The sequence below is a fragment of the Erythrolamprus reginae genome, chromosome 1 (assembly GCF_031021105.1).
Source record: "Erythrolamprus reginae isolate rEryReg1 chromosome 1, rEryReg1.hap1, whole genome shotgun sequence".
In the NCBI taxonomy this organism is placed as follows: Eukaryota; Metazoa; Chordata; class Lepidosauria; order Squamata; family Dipsadidae; genus Erythrolamprus; species Erythrolamprus reginae.
Window position 1 is genome coordinate 252225654 of NC_091950.1, and position 24276 is coordinate 252249929.

General features: G+C 41.5%; 1 long non-coding RNA gene across 2 annotated transcripts in view; it reads right to left on the minus strand.

Annotated features, from left to right (window-relative positions):
- Positions 1 to 271: 271 nt before the first annotated feature.
- The window catches only part of LOC139156784 (uncharacterized), a 67728-nt gene continuing 43723 nt past the window's right edge, over positions 272 to 24276 (minus strand). For both annotated transcript variants that reach the window (XR_011557377.1, XR_011557378.1), the window contains exon 3: positions 272 to 365. This is a non-coding gene — a long non-coding RNA (uncharacterized lncRNA). The remainder of the gene's footprint in view (positions 366 to 24276) is intronic.

Sequence of the window (24276 nt, forward strand, 5' to 3'; positions counted from 1 at the left end):
AGAGCTAGACCCCAAAAGCTGCTCTTTGATATAGTGAGGCGGTGCTTGTAAACCACCCAACTGAGTTAGTGCATGCTGGGAGATGGAGTCAACAGAGAGATGGGAATAGAGGTAACCTTGGTCTATATTAATAACCTGCAGAAAGGCCATTGTGATGGTTGCTTGTGTTTTCCATAAGTTTCCAACCAAGTACGTTGCCTTTGTAATTTACCCAAAGCTCAAAATTTTCAGTATTTCTGTTACTACAGCTTTATTACCTGTAATACCTGTGGTAACCTGTAGGGACGCATTCCTTCCATGTTCTTTATTATTTTATAGATAGCCTGTGAACCATTGGATCATCCTTTCAAGGTATTTTCTTGCCTCTGCGGAGAAATAAAAGGACCATGAGTGGGCCAAAAAAAGCATTGGGAGTGAGAGAAATTTCCAACTTTCTGCTGGCCTCCTCAATGACTTTGCATGGTGAGTGGCTGTTCCTGTTTAGCTACAGATCTTTCAATCTCTGGCTAAGATAAAAAACACTTTGCTGTACAGGACTTTGCAGTCCTGTGTTCATGTGTTCCTGTACTGTCAACATGTTGTTATTTTTTCGCAGACAAAATACTGTCATCAGCAATGAGATTTTTCAGATTGTCCAGCACTGTCGAATGAGACTTAAGCAAATGAATTTATGTGGGAGAAACTACCTTTGGCTTTTCACTTGAAAGGTAAGTAATGAAATTTTTATTGGTCTGTTCCCTGCATTCCAAGAGGAAACAAGACTCTGATAGGTGATAATTTCAAATTAATTTCCCTGATCCAGAAATGAAATCTCCCATCACCAACGGAAAGGCCAAGTCCCATCCAGTTGTCCAGTGACCTTTCACCTTTCCATGGCCAAGTGCCATCTGGCTCCCTATTGGCTACTAACATGCATTAGGAAACTGGGGGTCTCCTGGGTGAAAGCGTCCCTTATTTTTAGCCTGATCATAAACATCAGTCTCAACACACCTTTCCTCCAATGCCCATTTTATCCCAAAAAGGATATTCTTCCCACAGGTGGTTTTTGAACTTTTGCCCTTGGATGCTAATTTGCAGCCAAATAGCACAAGAGTCACATCGCCATAAAATAAATTCCCTCCCTTGCAAAAATTTCATCTTTTCTAAGTCTTGTCCTGTAAATGAACTACAAAAACATAAACACGGAGAGTGGTGAATTAAGGTGGAATGCACAAAATGATGCCCTCTGGCCAAATGGAATAGGAAATAATTTAATTGTGGGCATGTTCTCTTAGACACACAAAAGGCTGTGTTTCTTGTTCCTGTGGCTCTCAAATGCTGGAGGAAGAAGGTCTCAAAACAATGACAATGAAAGATGGGATGCCACACCAGTGATGGGGAGTATATCAACTTTGTGATCATCCCCATAATCTGCTGTTACCAGAGGGTAAGTCAGCAGTAGCCAATACTGCATTGTAGCTTAATTTCTAACAAATCATAAAAGCAATAATGAGGGAAGGGAAAGAAAAGGGAAGGGAAGGAGGGAGGACAACAGAAATAGCAATAGTACTTAGATTTATCTACTGTTCTATCGTGCTTTACAGCACTCTCTGGGCAGTTTACAAATGTCAGCCTATTGCCCCCAATAATCTGGGTCCTCATTTTATCTGAAGGACAGAAGTGTGAAGCAACCTTGAACCCTATCAGGATCGAGAGGTTGCCTGCAAAAATTCATTCTAACCAGCAGTGAGTTGCTACCAGTACGGTACATTTCTACAAACTGGTAGCAGCGATGGGGGGAGGCTCCACCCACCCACCATGGATGCTTCAGCGCATGTTCAGAAGTGTTTCACACAAGTGTGAACTGGTAGCAATGAGATTTGAAACCCATCATTGATTCTAAACCACCGGAACCTCCTGCTACCGCACGAATCCCAGCAACCGATAAGGTCCCACAGAGTTGGCCTTCTCTGGGTCCCGTTGACTAAACAATGTCGTTTGGCGGGTCCAGGGGAAGAGCCTTCTCTGTGGCGGCCCCGGCCCTCTGGAATCAACTCCCCCTGGTGATTAGAACTGCCCCCACCCTCCTTGTCTTTCATAAACTACTCAAGACCCACCTATACCGCCAGGCATGGGGGAATTGAGACACCTTTCCCCCAGGCTTTTTATATTTTATGTTTGGTATGTATGTGTTGTTTGGTTTTAAATATGATAGGGTTTTTATATGCTTCTTTTTAATATTAGATTTGTTTCGCTATAATATTATTTTTTATTATTGTTGTGAGCTGCCCCGAGTCTTCGGAGAGGGGCGGCTAATAAATTATTATTATTAATATTAAACACTGCACCATCAGGGAGGGAAGGAGGAAGGAAGGAAGGAAGGAAGGAAGGAAGGAAGGAAGGAAGGAAGGAAGGAAGGTTAATGAAATAACTTTTTCAAATATCTGAAATAAAACAGAAATATAGATAATGCTAGCAGCAATAAATCTAGGCAAAGCAGTTGTAGTTTGAGAAAGTAGCCCTGTCTATCAAAACCATAATGGTGATAAAATCAAACAAATTCATCCAAGGGCTCCTGCATTTGGTAGGCACCACAAGCAGTGCACTCCGACAGCAAAAACAAGTTAAAGAGATACTTTACAAATATATTTCAGAGTATTTTAACAAACTCACACAGAAAGAAGGGGGCTTTTTTATGTTTACATATTTTGGGCAAACTCAAAGTACTTTTACCAAATATGATGCTATCAACATTAAGATGAAAGCGTATGTACTGTATATTAACTATGATAAACTTCAAAGCAAGGGCAGGGAGGAGAGTGTATAAATATGGATTAGGTATGTAATATGATAAAAACACAAAAGAAAGAAAATTCAGAAACTCAACAGTAAACATGCAATGCAACCACACCAATCCAGAGACTACAGGGTTGTTTTCCATTTTGAAAAGCTTTGCAGTTAAATTGTTTATTTTCTTTCAGATAATTTACCACAGCAGAAGATTTTTTAAAGCCATACAACTACAAATATACCACTTTAAAAATTATTATTTTGGGATGACAGATTGCTAATGATTACTGGTTCTTGAATACCACAAAAGCCACCATATCCCCGCCCCAATCTTCCTGCGTTATCTATTAAGGCTGATTTTTGTCCTATGATCTGTTACCCAATCATGGTGAAACAGGCTAAGAACCAAATGCCTAATAACAGTGATGGTGAACCTTTTTTTCTCGAGTGTCAAAAGTGTGTGTGCGCACGCTGTCGTGCATGCGTGAGTGTTCATACCCATAATTCAATGCCTGGGGAGGGCGAAAACGTCTTCCACCACCCCTGAAGGCCCTCTGGAGGCTGGAAACAGCCTGTTTCCCAACTTCTGATTGGGGGAGAGTAAAAATGCTCTCCCCTATCCCTCTGAAGGCTTTCTGGAAGCCAAAAATGCCTTCTAGAGTCTCCCAGGGCCCAAAATCAGCTGGCTGGCACACACATGCACATTGAAGCTGAATTAGGGCAATGGCTCGTGTGCCAGCAGATATGGCTCCACGAGCCACCTGCGGTACCCATGCCAAAGGTTCGCCATCATTGCCTTATAAATTGAGGTTTTATTGTAACAGTAAGTAACAGAATTTTTAAAGACTGAATGTGCTTCTCTTCTCCTTCATTTTATTTTATTTATTTTATTTATTTTATTTATTTATTTTATTTATTTTATTTTATTTATTTTATTTATTTATTTTATTTATTTTATTTATTTTATTTATTTTATTTATTTTATTTATTTATTTTATTTATTTTATTTATTTTATTTATTTTATTTATTTTATTTATTTTATTTATTTTATTTATTTTATTTATTTTATTTATTTTATTTATTTTATTTATTTTATTTATTTTATTTATTTTATTTATTTTATTTATTTTATTTATTTTATTTATTTTATTTATTTTATTTATTTTATTTATTTTATTTATTTTATTTATTTTATTTATTTTATTTATTTTATTTATTTTATTTATTTTATTTATTTTATTTATTTTATTTATTTTATTTATTTTATTTATTTTATTTATTTTATTTATTTTATTTATTTTATTTATTTTATTTATTTTATTTATTTTATTTATTTTATTTATTTTATTTATTTTATTTATTTTATTTATTTTATTTATTTTATTTATTTTATTTATTTTATTTATTTTATTTATTTTATTTATTTTATTTATAATGCCGCCCTTCTCTTTAGATTCAGGGAGGCTTACAACAAGTTAGCAATAGCACTTTTTAACAGATCCAGCATATTGCCCCCACGATCCGGGTCCTCATTTTACCTACCTCGGAAGGATGGAAGGCTGAGTCAACCTTGATATTCTGACTCTTGAGTCTCCAGAGGCTAACAGAGGAACAGGGGAGGCTGTTCCTAATGACCACATATGCAGAGCTGCCAGAAGGCAAGAATAGTTATGGAAAAAAATGAAAAAGGATTACTCAGGAGTAAGGCATGGAGATGATTGGCCCCTCCCATGAGCTACAAAGTTGAAGCAAATGGGTGTGCTCATTGCAGGAAGCAACTTTGTTCAATTTGTGTCTCAGCATTTCAATTCTGATTCTGTGTTTCTGTTTGGCCTTGCAAAGCTCCTTGCCAATTAGGTCTTTGGCAGTGTGTCAAGAGAGATAACAGTTTATTTATTTATTTGTTTGTCTGTTTGTTTTGTCAAGTACATATTGGAGGTATGTAAAGATACAATAATATTGATATACATGATACTAGTAATAAGAAAAAAAGAAGAAGAAACATTAGATATAATAATATTCTACTACATTCTACATTGTACTAGTAAAAAATAAAAGAAACATTAGGACAGGGGATGGAAGGCACGCTGGTGCACTTATGCATGCCCCTTACTGACAGTTGGTGATATCAGCCATCTTCTGAAAGATTTCTGTCAGACTCCTTAATATTGCCTAGGACTTATTATAGCTGGGAATGAACACAATTCACAGACGTTAAAATAAAAAGAGGTTTGGGGGACTCAGTTTTGCTTTATTATTGATCAGGAAGCCTAGGTTAGAACAATGTGATCCTCAAGGATCCTCAACAATGTGATCCTCAAGGATCACTGCAGCCATTAGGACGATATCAGTCCCAGATAATTATTTCAAGTGATTTCCTTGCTCACAAAGCGGTAACTAATGTAATCCACCAGGATGGATGATCTTGAAGACACTTTCAAGAATAGTTATCAACAGAAAAGACTAGTCACAAAGCTGTAATTAAAATAATCCACCGGGATAGGTGATAGTGACATTTTGTTTATAAAAATGTAGGAGTCATATTAAAAATACAGGCATAAATCTTTTCTCAAGACCTGTTACTCATGTAGTCAACCAGATATTTAGGATATGAGGGCAGCATCCTGCTTTTGTTGCTGTTTCCCTGAAGTCAGTATTCACAGACATACATCTGATGACCAGGATCTGTTAAGAACAGTTAGGAGTCACTAATTGCCTTACAGTCCACAAATTGTTTGGGGGGTTTTTTGCATTTGACAATAGGGTTTGAGCCCGCATTGTATGAACCTCTTTAATATGCCCTGAATCTTCATAAGTCACTTCATTATATGAGCAAAGCTTCTCTTTCTCTGTTCCTTTCCCCTCTAGTGTAATCAGAATCTTTTCTGACATATTTTTTTCATGTGTTTTTCCTCACCTAAAAATCTGCAAACACCATAACACTTTCTAAGTCTAGCTGTTATCTTTTGATCCCTTTCTGGCACCTTCTCTCTGGCATCCTCTTTTAAAATGTGGTTATCAGAATTAGACCTTGTATGCCATGAATGCCCCATGCCATTGAGCAATATAATGGCATTCAGTATCAGGCAGTTTGAGTTTCAACATGTAATAAGCATTGATAGCAAATTTCATTGTAGCCACCATGGAGCATCACTTCTATGAATCTATATATAACCTGAGCCTAAGCTTTTCTTTTCTTTTCTTGATCTTATTTCCCACAAATATATATGGCCTGGGTTGGGCCGAGAGGCAAATAAGGAGCTGTGATGTTCCTTCAATACACCAGGGTGATTCGACACAAAAATATGTAACCCTTCCCTGGTGCAGAGCTGAAGGGATTAGATACTGTAGCCTAGAGGATAATTCTCTGCCTTACAAGGCAAAGGTTGCAGGTTCAAGTCCCAGTGGGTATGGCTAGCTGATGAGGCCAAAATAAGGCCAAAATAGATCTATCCTAGTCTCCCTTAATTTTCAAATTCAGCAAAAAAAAAAAAAACACCATGTGACACACACACACACACATATATGTAAAGTTGTAATTTTTGATGTCCAATGTGAAACTGATTTTTAAAAAAACAAAAACTTTAATATTTGCAGTGGTGCAGAAGAACTGAATGGCCCAAAGTATTCAGTGGATATCCTGGTTCTGCTCCAGCTACTGCAGCACAATAAACCTACAAAAATTCCTATCATTAAAAAAAATCTGGTTTTACGGTAGTTACAATGAGTACTCTAAGTCCTATGATTCTCTCCCCATTTACTGAGTGCCCCAAAATTATACCCCTCCAGTGATCAGGCTCAAATTTAAGGATGTTCTTTTCAAAGGGCACAAACTTTACATTCCATTTTCTGCTTTGCTTAGATATTTTAATCTCTAAAGCAGGCAGGGAGGCAGAAAGCAGAGGACCTGAAGAGAGGAGACTCTTGATAAGTGGCTTTAAATTGTCCTTTTTTTTTCAGGGCAAGATGGGACATCCTGAAGGACAATGGAATGAGGAATACTGAAAGTTAAAGGGGCGTTGAATGATTTCATGGTCTCAGATGCATATGTCATGTCAATGTTCCAGAAGATCTTGAAGGCACTTTCAAGAATAAAGTAGTTATCAACAGAAAAGACTAGTCCAATATTACTAATCCAATCCTTGCTCACTGAATTTTTCACTTTGGTGGCATGACAAGGTTCCAGAATTATAGAGTTGTCATCAGCAGCGGGTTTCAAAATTTTTAGCAAGGGGTCCTCTGCCCAGTTGCTGGGTGGGTGTGGCCGTGGTGGGTGTGGCCGTGGTGGGTGTGGCCGTGGTGGGTGTGGCTGTGGTGGGTGTGGCCGTGGTGGGTGTGGCCTAGTCTGCCTCCTCCACCATGGTTGGGGGCGGGGGGGGGATTTTTTCTCTCCCTGGGCTCTAGAGGCTTTCCTCGAGCTTCCAGGAAGGCAAAAACAGGCTCCCCAGGTCTGGATGTGCTCTGTTTCCAGCCTTCCTGAACTTCCAGTAGGCCTATTTTTCACCTCCCCCAAGCCTCCGTGTGTGCCCTGCACCTACCTGCATCCAAAACGAGCTGCATGGAGACTCCTGGGAGGGGCAGGGTGGGGTGAATGGGACCAGCCAAGAGTAGGACTTGGGGGTTCTCCGAAAGGTACAGAATGTTAGCTAGAGGTTCTCCTGAACCCCCAGCAGCCCAGCCCCAGTTGTCACATTCAGTAGCGGGTTGCTACCAGCATAGTTCCCTCTAAGCTGAGCAGTGAGCAATCGCTCACTTAAAAATCATCATCAACTCAGAGTTTTCCAAACCTGCCCAGAAGCCGAGAGGGAAATTTTATTATTATTTCTGTGTCGCCCAGTCCCGAAGGGACTGCCGCTCAGACACTATACTTTTCCGCCCACCCCAAAAAAAATTTAGAGAGAACACTGGCTACCAGTATGGTAAAGGACAGTACAACGGTAGCGATTGCTGCACTGTGTATGTAGCTTCACTTAACTTGTGTGTGCACACATAGATCCCAGCATGTTTTTGCTTCTGTGCATGCGCAGAAAACAAAATTTTGTGAAGGGATGCATGTACACACAAGATTTTGGCTCATGTGCAGAAGCAAAAAAATCGCCAAAATCTCACCCATGTCCCCTTGTGAGATTTTGCTTCCTGCGCATGCTCAGAAGCAAAAACATGCTGGGACACATGCATGCACACGCAAGATAACTGAAGCTGCACACGCAGCACACTGATAGTGGCATAATGGGAATCTACCCTAGTCATATTATATTTTTGTGTTTGTGTTAACACACATTCTCCAAGGAGAAAAGCGGCATAAAAATCAAATAAATAAACAAACAAACAAACAAACAAACAAACAAATAAATAAATAAATAAATAAATATCACCTGTCACATAGTTGTTTGAAAGACCACATCCATCACAGGGGGAGTATTTTTATCTGTGAGCAGTGAACATAGTAGCCTTTCCTGCAACTGGAACATGTTAAAGATGTCATACAATTCATTCCGTATGAGCTTTATTAAGAAATTAGGAAGATACTACCACTGCAGACATACCTGGCTTTGTAAGAGAGGGTTATAGAAGAGATGGTCATGTTGTGAAGAAAATAATAATAATTTCATCCACTGAGAACCATTTACAAGAGGTTGGTTCCTGCCTGTATTAATTGATGGAGAGACAAATTTTACACTGTAGTAAATGTATTTATTTATTAGATTTGTATGCCGCCCCTCTCCACAGACTCGGGGCGGCTATACAATGTGAAAATAATTCACTTTTCAAAACTGGAAACCTAAGATCAAGAGCATCAGTGCATTAAAGGGGCATGGAGAGAGAAAGCTAGACTATGTAGCCAGCCAGAGGATGCCATGACCTATCTTCTCGTCACTGTGTGTGTGATTTAGAAGAAAACTAGAAATAATATCTAAATAGTACAGTCAACAACAATCATAATTGTATGACAAAGTCACCCCATCTGAGGGTGCTTTGGAATAGAAAGAAAAGATTATTTAATATATTCTACTAGTTTCTTCACTCTCCATAATCTTTCAAGCTGGTTTCCTTATGCTGTAAAAGGCACCGAGTGTTAAAATAGGATCTTCACTGGATGGGGATCTTCCTTGTAAGGCAGACCTTAGCATTTTACAGCCTGTGAGCCACATCCAGCCCACAGGTGACCCCATCTGGCCAGTGGCATCAGCAGTGTCAGGGGAAAGGGCATCAGTGGGGTGACATTAGGGGAGACGGGGGATCAAGGGTGGGGTGTTGGTGGAAGACAGGACAGTGCAGTGGCGGCAGCAATGGAGGGGTACAATGTTGCCTCTAAGCAGCATGGCCACACAGCCATGCATATAACAAGAGAATGGCATAACACAGTTTCCAACTGCCATGCACCATTTTCTAATATCAGAGGCTGCGCGACTGCACAGCCACGCACGTGACTAGAGAACGGAGTGCAGCAGTTTCCAATCGCTGCACACCATTTTCTAACATTAGAGGGATCAGTGGTGGGGTGATGGCAGCACAGCCCTCCACCCCAACTCCCCCAGTTTCTCACATGACCTTATGGGAAAATTAATTGCCCTGTTGTAAGGCAACAGTCCCATTCCTTTGGGGGCCAGTAATTGTATCTGAAATTTGAGAACATCTTATGCAAAATTGTTGCTGTGATGGGATTATTATTATTATTATTATTATTATTATTATTATTATTATTATTATTATTATTATTATTATTTATATGCCGGCCCTCTAGGAGACAAAGCAGACAAAGATCTAAGCTGCAATGCCTTCTATGAGAAAATTCACCTATTCTTTGAACATTAGATACGATCAATCTTTTTTTTGTACCACAAAGCCTGTTGACAATGGGGCTGCTAGTTCTTCAAATGTGACCCCCAAAAGATACTTTGAAGAACACAGAGACGTTAATAAAATCCATCTGCAATGTGTTAAAGCATTTTTTTCCTGTGATTGTGCAGCTACCCTCAATAGTACCAAAAACTGTTTTGCATGTTGCAAAACACTATTTTTGGAATCAAATGCAAAGCATAGCTCAGCTCTATATTTTAATATTATTCTCCATTACTAGAAGAACCATAAATAGAGGTAACGAAGTCATGAGGCTATACCAGTACTTCTCAAATAGTGGGGCGTGGAGTGATGCGGTGTGTGTGTGCAGGACTCTGAGGAACATGCTTTTCTTGCCGCAGGGAATAGAGGGTTTTTTTTGCATCAAACAATAGTATACAACACAGAGCAGGAGATATGAAGTGTAGATAACAAACCCTTAAGAGACACCATGAAAAATATTTAGCAGGGATGAAAAGTAAGGAGGAGAGAGACAGAAATAATGAGATAGATGTAAGTCTCCCAAAAGCTAAGACAAGGAGAGGGGCAGCATACAAATCCAATGAATGAATGAATGAATGAATGAATGAATGAATGAATGAATGAATGAACGAACGAACGAACGAACGAACGAACGAACAAACAAACAAACAAACAAACAAACAAACAAATAAATAAGTAAATGATGAAGTGTATGTAGCGCTTGGCTTCACTGTGACTATGGAGGGAGATGAAGAAAGACTGGTATGTTTGCTGTGTCTAAAAATGTTGGCAGCAGACAGCATGAAGCCAAATAAATTAAGACATTACACCCCAATCATGCTGATAAGCCACTTGAGGTTTTTTCAGCGAAAATGTGCTGAATATTGCAAACAATCGTCCTGGCTGAGAGTTGGGGGAAGCAAAATGTTTACTTCTTCCTGAGGGGGGTGTAAAAGGAAATAATTTAGAGACACTGGGCTATGCCAAGTTATAACACTAAATGAATCAGGGTTGGTTGTTGTTTTTCTTACATTTATGATGTTTTATGTTTAGACTGTCTACCCAAAGATTTAATAACTTAATTCTCTTTGCTTTTTTACCGAAGTAGTGATATCTTTCTTACTATGTTTCTATCATATTTTGGACTTGAGAGTCTCAAAAAGAGAGTTGAGGTCTTAAGGGCTTGAGATCTCCATCCCTTATCTTAATGTCTTTGCGAAAGAAAAAACTCTCAACAGCTGCCTGCTTGATCAGATGGAATTCTTCTTCCAATGCAACCATGCAATTCTCCCTCACTTCTGGTCAGCTCAACTACATCTGCTTTATTTTTCCAGAGAAAGGAGAATATTTCTATTATTTCCCCCTTCTTTGTTTATTTGCTAGTTTGTTCACTTTATTATATTTGGAGGCTGTCCAACTCTACATGAGTCTGGACAGCATAACCAAATTTTGCAGTCTTTCATCTGGTTTTCCTAATTATTTCTCTTCCAGAGGCAATGTTTGTATAAGCATGTTTGCAATTGGAACGGCCTGGAAGGACAGGAGGAATTGCTACTATTGAGGCAACAGTCAGATAAGAGGGGCTTGAACCTGAGCCAAGAGAGCAAATTGAGAAAACATCTCAGACAAGCTCTTACCTGGTTCTCACAAAGTTAACAGGAAGGAAGAGGAAGTATATTCAAATTGCAAGATGCTGTTACTATAGTTGTTGCAATAAAAGTAATCCAGACCTACCTAGCGTTGTTTTCTTAGTCTGGTCTCTCATTTGTTGGTTGACTTTAAACTCACCTATGTCAAGACTGATCACGGGTTGCCAGGATTTCATTCATTTCATTTATTTAGCAGCAGCTAATTAGATAATTTATTTCTATTCTTTTGAACTACAGCTGGAAACTCTGAGCAATGTTTCTGTTAATACTAAGAGAATACCAAAAGAAAGTGACCATATACAGAGGGAGAAAGAGGAGACTTTGGGAACATGATCCCCCAAATCACCCAATGCAACAAAACTGAGCAATATTTGGATGGAGGAGACCAAGGCCTAAACATGGTATTGTAGATGTTGAGCTGTACCTCTAGTCTAGTCCAATGTTTAAAATTGATTTCATTTCACTTACATCAAACTTAATCAAAATTTATTTATTTATTTAGAGGATTTATAAGGCCTCCCACTCACTCTCAGTGACTCTGGGAAGCATATAAACAAGAAAAAAACCACCAATGTATATATTTTTTTAAAAAACAGTAATACACACACATATACATACACATACCGACACTGGTGATAACACACAAATGAGCCATTTGCTCAAAGGTAGTTTGTTCTATCTATCTATCTATCTATCTATCTATCTATCTATCTATCTATCTATCTATCTATCTATCTATCTATCTAATCTATCTAATCTATCTATCTATCTATCTATCTATCTATCTAATCTACCTACCTACCTACCTATCTATCTAGTCTGTCTGTCTGTCTGTCTGTCTGTCTGTCTATCTAATCTATCTTTCTATCTATCTATCTATCTATCTATCTATCTATCTATCTATCTATCTATCTATCTATCTATCTATCTAATCTATCTATCTATCTATCTATCTATCTATCTATCTATCTATCTATCTATCTATCTATCTATCTATCTATCTATCTATCTATCTATCTATCTATCTATCTATCTGAAATGTCTGCTTGACAACCGGCCGGCTGGAAAGCCGCGGCTATTGGCGCCTTCTCCAAGGTGCTGATTGGCTGCGTATACACAGTAACAGTGTAAGCGGGAGATGATACTTGATGTGTATTGGCTAGTTCCTCAGCCTGCTCTATGTATAAAGTGCTGTGTGTTCCTGTAACCTTTTAAGCGTGTGTCTGCCTGTTCTGGCAAGTGTTCCACAATAAATGGCCTGTTATATACGTGAAGTTCCAGTTATTACATTTGGCGACGAGGATTCCTACTATTGTGGGTAATTATACTTACCGCAATGTCTACCCACGTATCTTTTCCCCCCTTTGATCCACAAGGGGAGACCTGGGACTCGTATGTGGCCAGGTTTGATTGTTTCTTAATCGCAAATGGGTTTTCGGAGATCTCAGGAGATCGGAAAAGGGCATATTTCCTCGGATTCTGCGGAACAGAAATGTTCGAGACCGCCCGGGCTTTGTTCGCCCCGGTCTCTATTAACAATGTTCCCTGGGAGGAATTCCTTAAGACACTTCAAGATCATTATGCCCCAGCTCCCTCCCGGTGTGAATCAAGCAGAGGGGGAATCGATAAATGACTATGTAGCTGCCCTTCGCAGAGCAGCTCTTTACTGCGAGTTTTCTGATTTAAACGATTACCTCCTCGATAGGTTAGTTTTTGGTATCCGTGATGGTCGCCTCAAGCGGCGTTTATTGGCCATCCAGGATTTGCCTTTTCATTCAGCTTTATCCGAAGCGAGAGTGTTTGAGCTGTCCACCCAATCTGTAGCTGCCATGGACACCTCTGTTAATGTCACCTTGCCAAGTGGCCCTCCTGTTGATAAGCCCGGGGTTTCTACGGAGATGGAGGGGCCATTGATGCCTGGCGAGGAAGAAGTTTGCCGGCTAGCGGCGAGTCGTGGATGAGAGCAGCCTGCCACCCGCCCCCGTCCCCCGCTGTCTCCTTGTCGAGGGTGCGGGGGGAGCCATCTTAGCGCCAATTGCTCTTTTCGAGGCGCTTCTTGCTGGCGCTGTGGGGCGAAGGGACATATTGCTAAGGTTTGCCGGTCCCGCAGATCCCCTCCACCGGCTATGAGGGAGCAAAAGGACTTGCCTAACTCCGGCTCCCGGTGGCAGATAAGATCTTCTTATTCTCGCAGGGAGGACTGCAATGCCATTTACAGCGTTCCGTGTTCCACTCCAACGTATGTGAGGAAGACGTCCACCTCGGCGGATAAGATTTCAGTTAATGTGCGCCTGGGTCACACTGTCTGCCCGATGCAAGTGGACACCGGTTCGGCCCGTTCCCTTGTCTCCTGGTCCACGGCGAAGCGTTGTTTTCCCGCACTGAAGAAAGCTCACCTTCATCCGTGTCAGCTGAATTTAAAAGACTATCAAGGAACTAGTATTCCTGTCGTGGGGGAGGGCAAATTTGCTGTCCGGTTCAAATCATTTATAGGAAAACTGCCCTTAATTGTAGTTGATGGGCCCTTCTCCAATTTGCTTGGCTTAGACTGGTTTAAATTCCTGGGATTTTCGGTGGCGGGGGTGAATGCAGTGAGGGAGGACACGGGTTTTGACCGATGGGCCAAAGAATTCCCTTCTGTATTCGATGCCAAGCTGGGCTGTTATACGGGCTCGCCTATTTCCTTTAGTCTAGACCTCCATGTGCCAGCGGTTCAACTAAAACCCCGCCGTGTACCTATTCCCCTGAGACCCAAGGTGGATGAAGAGCTCGATAGTTTGATTGGCCAAGGGGTTTTGGAGCCAATTGACCAGGCGAGGTGGGAAACCCCAGTGGTGATTGCTGTTAAGGGGGATGGGGGCATACGTCTGTGTGGTGATTATAAATGCTCTATCAACAAGGCATTGGCCCATCATTCGTACCCACTGCCCGTGGTGCAGCAGCTGCTCCACTCTTTAGGGGATGGCAAGGTATTCGCAAGGCTGGATCTCACTCAGGCGTACCAGCAGCTTCCTGTGGACCCCCAGACAGCTGAGGCACAATCTATTATTACTCACAGGGGGGGTGTTTAAGTGCAACCGACTTCAATTCGGGGTATCTATTGCCCCTGGAATTTTCCAGGGGCTCATGGAAAGGCTGCTTTACGGAATAGGGGGAACTGTGCCATATTTCGATGATGTGTTGGTTTCTGGGAGAACAATAGAAGAGTTGGAGCATAGAACCAGGCAGGTGTTGTCTAAGTTTAGGGATGCCGGGCTTAAACTGAAAGCTAAGAAATGTGTGTATGGAGTTCCGAGGGTGGAATTTCTAGGCTTTACCATTGATGCTGAGGGAATTCACCCCACAATGGAGAAAATGAGGGCAATTAAAGAGGCGCCGAGGCCACAGTCGAAACCGGAGCTGCAGGCATTTTTGGGGTTATTGAATTTTTACGCGGTATTTTTGCCTCACAAGGCGTCCGTTGCAGAGCCATTGCATAGGCTATTAGATAAGGAGGCTGTGTGGCATTGGGGTAGGCGTGAGGAGTCAGCGTTCAGGGCAGTGAAGGAAATACTTACCTCTAATAGTGTGCTTGCCCAGTATTCGCCAACGTTGCCTTTAATTCTAACATGCGATGCTTCTCAGTTCGGCGTGGGGGCAGTGTTAAGCCACAAGTTACCAGACAGGAAAGAGGCTCCGTTGGCATTTTTTCCCCGCACTTTAGCTAAGGCAGAAAGGAATTATGGTCACATCGACAAGGAAGATTTAGCTTTGATAGCAGGGGTGCGGAGATTCCATAATTATCTGTATGGCCAGCACTTTGAGCTGGTCACGGACCACCAGCCTCTTTTAGGTATACTGGCAGGTAATAGGCAGAGCCCGATTGTGTTATCTCCACGTATGTCGCGCTGGATAATTTTTTTGGCCAATTACTGTTATACTTTGACATATAGACCGGGCCGCCACATAGCACATGCAGATGCATTGAGTAGGTGTCCCCTCGCGGATCTTCTATCTGACCCGGCTCCAGCCAGCACGGTCTTGGCCATTGGGGATGAGCCTGTCTTACTGGCGGCTCCTGAGGTGGCCAGAGAGACAGAAAGGGATTTAGTTTTGGCTAGAATTAAGCAATGGGTTCTCCGTGGCTGGCCTGCCTCTTCTCCGGGAGAAGCTTTTGCCTTGTACTTTCGTTGTAGGCTCGAGTTGTCATTAGAAAAAGGTTGTTTACTCCGAGGTAACAGAGTGGTAATTCCCCCCAAGCAACGTTTCCGAGTTTTGTCTCTGTTACACAAGGGACATCCAGGCATAGTTCGTATGAAGGGGCTTGCTCGTGACTACGTGTGGTGGCCGGGCATGGATAAAGAAATTGAGCAGCGAGTGGCGGCTTGCCAGGTGTGCCAGGAAAGTCGGTCTTTTCCCCCTCGTGCAGAACCTTTATGTTGGGAACCACCTGCGGGGCCATGGGTGCGGCTGCACCTGGATTTGGTGGGCCCTTTCTTGGGGGAAATTTTTTTAATTGTGGTGGATGCCCACTCTAAGTGGTTAGAGGTGATCCGCATGAGGTCTACCCAGTCTCCAGCTATTATTGAGGTTTTGGAATCATTATTCGCCTCTCACGGGTTCCCTGATCTACTTGTCTCTGACAACGGCCCACAGTTTACTTCGGTGGCATTTGAATCGTTTTTAGCGGCTGTGGGCATCCGGCATGCCTTGGCATCGCCTTGGCATCCGGCCAGTAATGGGCAGGCGGAGCGCATGGTTCGCTCCGCCAAGGATGCCCTCAAAAGGAGGCCCCATGGATCTTGGCACCAGCGAATAACAGAGATGTTAATGGCTCAGCACTCCACACCTTGTGTGACAACCGGTAAGACCCCGGCGGAGTTATTGATGGGAAGGAAACTGAGGATTACCCTAGACAGGTTACATCCATTGTATGCACAAGCCGCACTGTGGCCAGAACCACCCAGCAGGAGAATAGAGGTAGGCAACCTGGTGCACGTCCGTGCATACTCAGGTGGGCGGAATTGGGAGCGAGCAACCGTGAGCCGAGTATTAGGGCCTCGTTCTTTTGAAACGATTTTACGAGATGGCAGGGTTTGGAAAAGGCATTTGGATCAAATCTGTTTAGACAGGGCAAGGGATCAGGAAGTTACTGAGTGCGGGGGTGGAGTGCTGGAAAGGGATGTGCTCCCGGCACCAGGCCGTGCCATTGTCACTGAAAGTCCTGCCCGAAATGAATGCCCTAGTGTTGCATTACCCAGCATTGGTCTGAGAGAGAGTATTCCAAACTCGGAGGCCGGACCGGAGGTGCTTGGGGAACCCAGACGCTCCAGCAGGATTTCAAAAAAACCCGCCTACTTAAAGGACTACGTTTGCTCCAACCAAGGGGGAAGGAGTGAAATGTCTGCTTGACAACCGGCCGGCTGGAAAGCTGCGGCTATTGGCGCCTTCTCCAAGGTGCTGATTGGCCGCGTATACACAGTAACAGTGTAAGCGGGAGATGATACTTGATGTGTATTGGCTAGTTCCTCAGCCTGCTCTATGTATAAAGTGCTGTGTGTTCCTGTAACCTTTTAAGCGTGTGTCTGCCTGTTCTGGCAAGTGTTCCACAATAAATGGCCTGTTATATACGTGAAGTTCCAGTTATTACACTATCTATCTATCTATCTATCTATCTATCTATCTATCTATCTATCTATCTATCTATCTATCTATCTATCTATTAGATTTGTATGCCGCCCCTCTCCGTAGACTCCTCCCAGTCAGGGATTTAAATCTTGTGAAGGGATGCACGCATGAGTGAGATATCTGTGAAAGTTTGCTTCTATGCATGCACTGAAGCAAGAAAATTGCCAACATCTTACACATGCATGTGTCACCTCATGAGATTTTGCTTCCTGAGCATGTGCAGAATCAAAATCTCACTCAGATGCACGTAGGCACAATGGGGTCATGGAGCTCCATATGAAGTGCACTGATACTGGCAGTAAGTGGAATCCATTGCTGTCCTGGACTGCTTTTTAAGATTACTGGTATAACATACATACATACATACATACATGCATGCATGCATGCATGCATGCATGCATGCATGCATACATACTTGATTGATTGATTGATTGATTGATTGATTGATTGATTGGTTGGATTTGTATGCCGCCCCTCTCTGCAGACTCAGGGCAGCTAACAACAGCAATAAAACAGTATATAACAAAATCCAATACTAAAAACAGTTAAAAACCCATTATATAAAAACCAATCATACATACAGACATACCATGCATAAAATTGTAAAGGCCTAGGGGGAAAGAGTATCTCAGTTCCCCCATGCCTGCCGGCAGAGGTGGGTTTTAAGCAGCTTTCGAAAGGCAAGGAGGGTGGGGGCAATTCTAATCTCTTTATATTGTTAGGAGAGGAATATGCATAGGCAGCATACAATTTTTTCCAGTAAATAAACAGCTGGGGGTAAATTAATGTAGAATCAGAGAATCAGAATATCTCAGAATCAAAGCCTGGGGATTAAAGTCCCTTAGCTCACTACCCAAAAAGCATGATGAGACACCAGCATCTGAGCAGGTATATACACACTCTTTCATGGAAGGTTATTTTCATTTTCAGGTCTCTGTTTCTGCAACAAAATTGTACTGGGAGTAAGGACATAATCCAAAGAAGCATGTCACAGCAGCAGCACCATTAACACCACCACCAGCAGCAGAAGTGGTAGTTGTCCTAACGTATTAAATGTATATGCAACCTGACTTCCAAACCTTGGGAAAAAGTACCAATTTCCTGTTATGTTTCCCCAAAATCCCAAGAGTTTATGATGTTACAATATCGACGACTGTCATTGTTGGTCACTGTCCATGTTAGATCTGAGATACTTTGCTGACTGCATGGAGCCAGGGATAAAATTGTGTGTACTCAGTAGAGAGAATCCTCCACTGGTTTTTCACATTAAAGTTGGTTCACATGCACCTGTTTGTGTGCCTCCTAAACAGATCCAGAGAAGAGCAAGTTGTTCCAGACAAAACCTGTTCTCGCTCATTATTAATAATTTCCAGAGATCCAGTTGAAACGTTAAAGCTGGAAAACATCAAGAGTTGAGCAATTAAGTGTGGAGCTTCAATATGATGTACCCACATCTGTGAGGGAGGGCTTGATGTGGGAACGGAATTCTTGAACAAGATATTTCTTTGTGTAACTGCTCAACCGTTGTGCTCTTCATGGGTAACTTTCACATTTTATGGCTTATAAACCAATTGTTTGTATAGAAATGTTTAGTGCTGGAGGAATAAGCCAGAGAACGATGGATATGAACCTATGCCAACAAGATCAAGAAGAACAAGTGATGTTTCCTCTTACGAAGAGCATAGACAGCCTTTAAGATATTGAGAACAAAGAACAGGAAATTACAAAAATATAAAGGGTTCAGGAGAGATTTGAGTGACTGACGTATATTAGCAGCAACCATGTAGCTAGTAGTATTATATAGACAGTTTGGTTTAGTGCTTAAGGCACCAGGCTACAAACCAGGATACTGTGGCTTTAAATCTCAGTTTAGCCATGAATGACAGCAGGTTGACTTTGGGCCAACCCTCTCAGCCCAACCCTCTTCACAGGATTGTTGTTGTGAGGAAAATGGGATGTGTTCATCACCTTGCATTATTTGTAAAAATGATAGAGGCAGGACATACAGTGCGGGGGGGAGTATTTAGTCAGACACCAATTGTGCAAGTTCTTCCACTTAAAAAGATGAGAGAGGCCTGTAATTGACATCATAAATACACCTCAACCATGAGAGACAACATGAGAAAACACATCCAGAAAAATCACATTGTCTGACTTTTAACAAATTTATTTCCAAATTATGGTGGAAAATAAGTATTTGGTCAATAACAAAAGTTCATCTCAATCTTTTGTTATATATCCTTTGTTGGCAATGATACAGATCAAACATTTTCTGTAAGTCCTCTCAAGGTTGCCGCACACTGTTGCTGGTATGTTGACCCATTCCTCCATGCAGATCTCCTCAAGAACAGTGATGTTTTGGGGCTGTCACTGGGCAACACAGACTTTCAACTCCCTCCAAACGTTTTTCATAAGGTTGAGATCTGGAGAATGGCTAGGCCACTCCAGGACCTTAAAATGCTTTTTACGAAGCCACTCCTTCGTTGCTCTGGCGGTGTATTTGGGATCAATGTCATGCTGAAAGATCCAGCCACGTTTCATCTTCAATGCCCTTGCTGATGGAAGGAGGTTTGCACTCAAAATCTCACAATACATGGCCCCATTTATTCTTTTATGTACACAGATCAGTCATCCTGTTCCCTTTGCAGAGAAACCGCCCCAAAACACGATGTTGCCACCCCCATGCTTCACAGTAGGTATGGTGATCTTTGGATGCAACTAAGCATTCTTCCTCCTCCAAACACGATGAGTTGTGTTTCTACCAAACAGTTCTACTTTGGTTTCATCTGATCATATGACATTCTCCCAATACTCTTCTGGATCATCCAAATGCTCTTTAGCAAACTTCAGATGGCCCTGATATGTACTGGCTTAAGCAGGGGGACACATCTGGCATTGCAGAATCTTGAGTCCCTGGCGGTGTAGTGTGTTACTGATGGTAGCCTTTGTTACATTGGTCCCAGCTCTCTGCAGGTCATTCACTTGGTTCCCCCATATGGGTCTGGGATTTTTGCTCACCGTTCTTGTGATCATTTTGACCCCATGGGATGAGATTTTGCATGTAGTCCCAGATCAAGGGAGATTATCAATGGTTTTGTATGTCTTCCATTTTCTAATTATTGCTCCCAGAGTTGATTTCTTCATACCAAGCTACTTGCCTATTGCAGATTCAGTCTGCCCAGCCTGGTGCAGGGCTACAATTTTGTTTCTGGTGTCCTTCGACAGATAGTGGAGTTTGAAGTGTGACAGTTTGAGGTTCTGGACAGGTGTCTTTTATACTGATAACAAATTCAAACAGGTGTCATTACTACAGGTAATGAGTGGAGGACAGAGGAACCTCTTAAAGAAGAATTTACAGATCTGTGAGAGCTAGAAATCTTGCTTGTTTGTAGATGACCAAATACTTATTTTCCACCATAATTTGCAAAGAAATTCATTAAAAATCAGACAATGTGATTTTCTGGATGTGTTTTCTCATGTTGTCTCTCATGGTTGAGGTCTACCTATGATGTCAATTACAGGCCTCTCTCATCTTTTTTAAGTGGGAAAACATGCACAATTGGTGTCTGACTAAATACTTTTCCCCCCACTGTACTTCCTTTACATTTTGTTCACTTAAGAAAAGTAATAGAATACTGGTTTTCATCTGTCATAGGGGTATGAATGATAGGGAAAATGCTTCTGCATGAATTAGAATTGCATTATATGAAATGAGGGGAACACCCCAAATTAAATCTCATGGCCCTTGAAGGCTTTAAGGAAGTCACCATGTCTCAGACCCACCCTAGATCCACCCTAGTTATCCCATCTGTAGTAGGAACGAAAGGTACTGCTCTAGCCAATAGAACTGCTGCATTAGAAACAATTGAGACCGTCAGTAAAATGTTCACTTGTAGAGCCACTACAAAAGCACTTCTTGGAATCTCCATATCTGTCTGAAATTTTCATCCAAAATCATACAGAACCAAGATGGGAATTCTACTTCAGTCCAGTGGCTAAGCGGCTCCTTTAGTTTGTAGGGTTGGCTGACATTAGCAATACCGGTGAAACTTGAAAAATTAGAATATTGTGCAAAAGTTCATTTATTTCAGTAATGCAATTTAAAAGGTGAAACTTAATATATGAGAGAGACTCATTACATGCAAGGCAAGATAGTTCAAGCCATGATTTGTGATGATTATGGGGTACAGTTCATGAAAATGCATAATCTCTGAAAATTAGAATATTACATACAATCAATAAAACAAGGGTTGTACAAAAAACAATATCAGACAAGTATAAGCACATGTACTCAGTACTTGGTTTGGGCCCTTTTGCAGCAATTACTGCCTCAATGTGACATGGCATGGATATTATGGAAGACCAGGATGCTTCAATAGTGGCCTTCAGCTCTTCTGCATTGTTTGGTCTCATGTCTCTTATCTGCAAGATAGGAGACATGAGACCAAACAATGCCCCATAGATTCTCTATGAGATTCAGGTCAGGTGAGTTTGCTGGCTAATCAAGCACAGTAATCCCACGGTCATTGAACCAAGTTTTGATGCTCTTGGCAGTGTGGGCAGGTGCCAAGTCCAGCATCCCCATAAAGCTTGTCTGCGGAAAGAAGCATGAAGTGCTCCAAAATCTTCTGGTAGACAGCTGCATTGATCCTGGACTTAATGAAGCACAGTGGACCAACACCAGCAATTGACATGGCTCCCCAAATCAACACACTGTGGAAACTTCACACTGGATTTCAAGCATCTTGCAGTGTGTGCCTCTCTATTCTTCCTCCATAGTTTTGGTCCTTGGTTTCCAAATGAGATGCAAAAGTTTCCAGTCTGTGTTGATTTGTGGAGTCATGTCATCTGCTGGTGTTGGTCCACTGTGCTTCATTAAGTCCAGGGTCAACACAGCCGTCTACCAGGAGATTTTGGAGCACTTCATGCTTCATTCTTGCCTTGCATGTAATGAGCCTCTCTCATATATTAAGTTTTGCCTTTTAAGTTGCATTACTGAAATTTTGCACAATATTCTAGTTTTTCAAATTTCACCTGTATTGGTGGAGGAGCTTCTAGCCTGCCTTTATATGAACTCCTGCACCTGAGCTACTCATCTTTCATTGTTTCTCTCTATGGTGAATGGGAAGCTGCTTAATGGGTTGAGGACTGAAGTAATACTGAACAAGATAAATGAAAACTTTGCGTCAATATAAAGCAGTGAAGGGCTACCAAAATTTTTAGTACCACACTATGGGCGTGGCTTATGCAGGACGCCCAGGATTTTCTTTCAATATCTTTCAGTGCAAATTGGGTGCTCTGGGGTGGAGCTCCACTGCGACCCCTCTCCCTTCCGGGCAATAATCCACCCCTGATATAAAGCCATAGTCATGGTCTAACTATGTGCAATGCACAAAGTATATAACACCTGTCACACAGCTCTATGTCAATATGCTCTTAAGAACTGGGCTATCTTTTCCAGCTTTCTCCAGATGTGTTTGCTGAAAACCCCCCCCATCCCCTGATATCCTCTTCTTTTGGGCAATGAGATCGTTATACAATGGAAGAGAACCGAGGAAACTATTAATTCCATAGGTGAAATAAGGTGGAAAATAAAACTAGTCAGAGAAAGTTGGACATTCTACAGCCTCGCTAAGAAGATCAAAGGTATCACTTTATCTCTGTGGTTTCTTTCTGAGTGTCACCCATGACAAATGCCTAAATGCCTATATCAACAAGACTTAAGTGGGGCTTGGTTGCCATGCAACATGAGTAAGGCTGAATATGACCTTAAAAATATGTTGCTTCATGCTCTGGGTAGTTAAATTTTCATACATATGAAGTGGGATGAAGTAGCAGTGTACGCACACATAATCTCTAGTTAGCTCTCTGCCCAGAAGCCAACATGTGCTCATGGACTTACAAGGGTTCCAGTTATGAAAAACATTTAAATGTTTCTGTTACACATTTTGGTTGCCATGTTAACTTGGCTCATGTTGCCCTGAAACAAACCCAAAACACCTCCTTGCATAGTTGCTTTATGACAGATTCTTGCAGGCCAACAGAACCATTTAGTAGTGAATGTAAGATATGGCAGGAGACTAAAATAACACCAGATTTACTGAGCGCTTTAATCTAGGTTTAATAATTTTATGATTTTTAGACATTTGTAACAACCGGTGGGCACAATCTAGTGCTTATGGCACTCAGGAAAAGGAATTATGAGTAGCGCACACTGAGATTATACTGGATCAAATAACGTAGGGGTTCCAAGGGAAACTAAATCTTTTTTAAACCCTCAAACATCAGTTTAAGCTGTTAACTTTAATTTTATTTTAAATTCTTGTCAGAGTAATTGCATCAAGCTGGAATTATGCTACATTTTCTCCCTTTTTGGTCTAACAACACTTCTTCCCATTTTTAACTGTTTCATGGAATTGCAATTTAGCTGATTACTTGTCAAAAGTAATATCTCCTTCTTTCTTGGCAAATTATACTTACTATAGGCCAGTATTGGAAACTTCAGCCAAGAATGGCATGACCAGACAAGTGACTGGTATTATCATACTTTGGACACAAGCTGCTGGTTGTGTTTACCACCATTCTGTTCTTCCATCCAATGTCTGTTGCACATTTCAGTAAAGAGTAGAGCTGGTGCCACAACCAATGCGTAGGATGTCCCAAAGGGTCTTTTTAAAAAGGCAAACTGGACTGTTTTTTTTTTCCTTGAAGCCATTTCATTTCTCATCCTTCTTCAGTCTTGGATGAAGCTTTTTGAATGAGAAACGAAGCCCAGCTGCCTTTTGAAAAACACCTTTGGAACAACCATGACCTGGATGACTGACAATCTCCATAAATACATAGGACCTACCTTGTGTTTTTCTTTGTCGTTTTTAATCCAGAGGTGGGTTCCTCCCAGTTTGGACCAGTTCACCTGAACTAGTAGCGACCCACTGGTGACATAACAATGATGTCACAGAACTGGTTTGGTTGGTACCGATCCATCTTTTTTTTTAAAAAAAAAAATCTTCTGAGCATGTGTAGAAGCTATGTTTTCTGTCCTATGTGTGCGCTCGCCATCTTGTTTTCGTTTTTTTATTTTTTTATTATTATTTTTTCTTCTGTACACATGCAGAAGCTGAGTTTCCAGCACTGAGCATGTGGTCACCATCTTGTTTTTGGCTCTCCCCACCCCATCTCCCCACCGATTTTTTGGCACTGCACGTGTAGCACAGGAGGAAGCGAACCAGCAGTGAAGTTAAGTTAGAACCCACCCCTGTTTTCATAAGACATTATGGCTAGTGATGTATCAAATTAAATCAATCTGTGTACAATCTGTTGATTTCACTTCCATCCTGAAATTTGTATATCCAAGTATTTATTCTGCAA